Below are 4,465 nucleotides of genomic sequence, written 5' to 3'. Positions count from 1 at the left end.
TTGAAATTGGCCTAAAAATCTTATTATAATGGATGCTTTCGAAAGTTCAGTCAAATATTATGGGTGGAGGGTGTCGAGGGGTCGGACGTTCGGCATTTTAGTGTACGGGAATTTGAGATTTCAAAATTTTTACCAAGATTTTGAGATTTTCCCCAGATTTTGAGATTCTGACTGAGATTTTAGAAATCTTGAAATCTACTCCAAGATTTCGGGATTTTCAATGAGATTTTCAGATTTTGAACGCGATTTCGGGATTTTGAAGGAGGTTTCGGGATTTTGTTCAGGATTTTCAGATTTTGAAGGAGATTTCGGGATTTGGAACAAGATTTTCAGATTTTGAAGGAGATTTTCAGATTTTGAAGGAGATTTTCAGATTTCGAGGAGATTTTCGGATTTTTGATGGAATTTTGGGTATTTGCATGGGATATCAAGATTTACCATAGACCAATACGAATATTACATGAAGAGAAACAAACTTCCAGGGGCAAACCTCTATAGTGGATAATTTCAATCATGTCAGGAGACACCGCTAGAGGCATGACCGAGTTGGCTACCCTCTCAGATGCAGTGAGCTTGGACTGCCTCTAGTGTTGTCTTGTGGTGACAGGGAAATTATCCAGTATGTAGGCGTGCCCCTGGAAGTTTGTTTCACTTTAGGTAATCGTATTGGTCTATTAACCTCCGGTGTTCATAGGATATTTCGAGATCGACAAAAATAGTAATTTTGTAATACAGTACTCTTATATAGCGCAAGCGCCAAAAAGCGAGATGGAAGGCAGAGTTTTACCCTCGTGTCTTCCCCTCAAAAATATATGCAAAACGTGTATTGTAAGCGTGGGGATTTTCAGATTTTAGGGTGAGATTTCGGGATTTCTAGATTTTAATGTGGGATTTCGGGATTTTCAGATTTTGAGATAGGAATTTTGGGATTTTCAGATTTTCACGTGAGATTTTGGGATTTTCAGATTTTCACGTGCGATTTTTGGGATTTTCAGTTTTTGACTCTGGTACTCCTGAGCCACAACTGTCGACAACAGCAGAATCCAGCAGCAACCAGTCAGAGTCATCACCTCCAATCGCAATTATTGACAGCCCACCAGCAGTAAGAACAAAGAGTGGCCGAGTGTTGAAAAAGATCCTCAAGCTTAATTTATGAAATAGATAAAATCCTAACGATATGTAAATTAACTTAAGAGAAAGTATGTTGTATAATTTAGATACTGAACTGAACTGAATTTTCTTAGCAAAGATCCTCAAGCTTAATTTAGGAAATAGATAAAATCCTAACGATATGTAAATTAACTTAAGAGAAAGGATGTTGTATAATGTAGATACTGAACTGAACTGAATTGTTTTAGATGATTGAATTGGACCTTGTACATTGTGCAGGCCTATATAAGTATACGAGCTAACGAGGGGCTAGTTAGTTATCGCCCGAACACTTAATAAAGTTGATCTTATTATGTTTTAGTCAGTCGTGTTATTAATGAGCAGATTACACAACACAGGGGATTTCATTATTGGGCGAATTTAATACTAAAAGTCCAACCATAACCTCTGAAAAAATTAAGAAAGAACCAGAAATTCCAGAATCGAGTGATAATTTTAGATTAAAGCTTGACTTAAATTGTGCGAAATTGGAAAACGAAACTGCAACGCCTCTTCCATCAAATGAAGTGATTTACGGACGGAATTCCGACGCATCGAGGTTGGAATCAAATGTAAAATGGGAAGAGCCAATTGATCACCTGAAGTATGAGTTTGGTTTTCATAACAATGACGCTGTTGACCAAGACAATCAGTTTACCATCAAACAGTGTTCCATTATTTTGACAAAATTGGAAGATTCGGGGAATTATCATGGATGTTATTACGTCAAGGTGAAAGAACCACCTTATCTCTACGAGGTGGTTAAAGTTAATTTGAATCCCGTCATTTGAATCCATTTTGATATGCTTAAACAAGGTGAGGCTTATGTCTGTGTTATAATTAACGGTATAGTTAGTTATAGGTTAACGGTAATAGTTAGTCTAGGGCGCTGTTGGTTAGCTGTGGCATAGGGGCTAGCCACCACCCCTCTATGCATTGTAAAGGCGTTAGATAAGTGGCAATAAGTCGCAAGATGACTTGGCCCAATTAGCTAGCTAGCTTTTAATTGAGTAATCGTCACAATTACAGTGACCTCATTTCAACAATCCTGCGTGTGTTTCCTACCTATGTTGTCAAATAAGGTTACTCGAATTGATGAGTTACTTTGCCTTTAAAATCAATATTATAAGTTAAGGACATTTTTGGTTTGAATCGGTGCATTTCTTGATGTAGTTAAGGACGTTTTGGTGTTAATCGGTTCATTTCTTGATGTAGTTAAGGACGTTTTGGTGTTAATCGGTTCATTTCTTGATGTAGTTAAGGACATTTTGGTGTTAATCGGTTCATTTCTTGATGTAGTTAAGGACAATTTGGTGTTAATCGGTTCATTTATTGATGCAGTTTAAGATATTTTTGTGTTAATATTTCATTTCTTGATGCAGTTAAGGACGTTTTTGTGTGTGAATCTGTGCATTTCTTGATGTAGTTTAGGATGTTGTAAATTCAAGTTCACAATTACAAATTCAGAAGTTTAAGATAAAATACAGTTTTTCTTAAAATCAAAAGGTTACCCCTATTCACTGTCTATGACAACATTAATTTGACACATTTGGTGTCAAATTTAAAGATGGGGCGGGGCATTCATTATCCTTGCTTATAGTTGTTTTAAAACGGCGGTGGCCATTTCCCTACTAGAGAAATAATTTCCCATGTTATTTAATTGAACTTATTTCTATGGGAATATTATCAATTGTTCGTCAAACGATATGATTAAGCGTGTAACTGTTCCCCCCTTTATAAAGCTAAGTTTGGCCGGTCGTTTGGGGGAATTCCATTACAGGACGTTAATCAGCCCTACGTAAATGTCGGGGGATCTTGTGACAACGTTAAGTCATAAAATCAGGGATTCTAAAATGTAAGCCTAAAAGCTGCCTAATCCGACTTGGAATCTTAATAACATACAACCGTCATAAAGGAATTTATTTACTGATTTAAAAATTAAGAAAACGATTCCTTTCCAATTGGAAGTCGCGACAAACAAAACACGCGTTCCATTACTTCGCGTTTATATGCGGGGAGCGACTATGCTCCTCAGCAATCAAAAGGAATCTCCGTTCTCTCGACCCGGCGTTGAAAAAAGTAACCTCGGATCGAAGGGAAGGGGGAATTGACGTCGACGGCGGAGGGCTGAACATATTCCCAACAAAAATACAAAGTTCAGCTCTCCGTCGTCTGCAACGGGGTCGGAGGGCGAAACCGTTGCAAGCCTTGCCTACGTCCTGATCCCGCCGGAGGGAGCTTTTCGCTCTATCTTGCGCGGAAAAATAAGTATATCAAATAATATGACGACACACAGGCCCAGCTAAAAGCGTTCCTGGTAGGAAAATTCGGCGAATTAAATTGCCAGTTTTTTTTATTGGAAATTGGGTGCCGTACTCTGGCCTTGATATAACGTAGGCAACGGATTAAGGTTATGGAAAATTGATTCTTGCCTTCGGAGCTTCCTTGCTACCAACCACAGCCCACTCGATCACGCTTTGGCTTCACACGCTATGGAAGCCTTCCACACAATTTTTTTCCTATGTAAAAGCGCCTGTTGGTAATTTTGAGCTTTTTCGCTCGAAAAATCCAAGGAGCCAGCTTTAAGCATGACCGGCTATGGGAGGAACACAGTTATTTAGCCCTAATTTTGAAACTACTGGTTCAAATCTCTTGAAATTTTAAAGAGATGTGCGAAACAATGTGTGCTATTTCTTGGAAATTTTCAAATGTTTCCCTTTTATAGTTTTTTTTACAAATATTAGAACGAAAATTAGCCCACTGAACCCCCCTCCGATTTCATTTTTAAACTGGTCCAGGCTATTTTTAAACTGGTCATTTGGCCTGTGCCACCGCCTTATTTCCCACGCTTATTTGAATTAAATTGAAGAATGACGCCTGTAGGGCCGGAAATAAGAAAACAATATTATAGGACATGTGTCCAGTGACCCCTCCTTTGACTGGAAAATTTATAGGACATGGTCCACTGGAGTGTGCATAAATAGTGTCGTATCTTCATAATCAAGCTATCAAAACATCCCAAAAAATTTATTAGTCAAATGGTCAGTGACCAGGGCCGGAAATAAACACAGGACACTGGACATTGTCCATCAAAATTTTAAAATGTGACATAACTTTCTTAAAAACTAATGGGGTCGCTGGACATTTTGACCAATAAATTTTCCTTAGTTTTGATAGCATGACTATGACGATGCGACCCTATTTTTGCACACTCCAGTGGACAATGTCCTATAATTTTTCAAGTCAAACAGGGTCACTTTTTCCTTATTTCGGCCCTGAGCATGCTGGCTAATCTTCTGGCCACGAATTTTACCTT

This window comes from Phalangium opilio, unplaced genomic scaffold (genome assembly GCF_054372755.1).
Source record: "Phalangium opilio isolate 3A_F unplaced genomic scaffold, DU_Popi_V2 ptg000209l_1, whole genome shotgun sequence".
Lineage (NCBI taxonomy): Eukaryota > Metazoa > Arthropoda > Arachnida > Opiliones > Phalangiidae > Phalangium > Phalangium opilio.
This window is presented reverse-complemented; position numbering follows the sequence as displayed.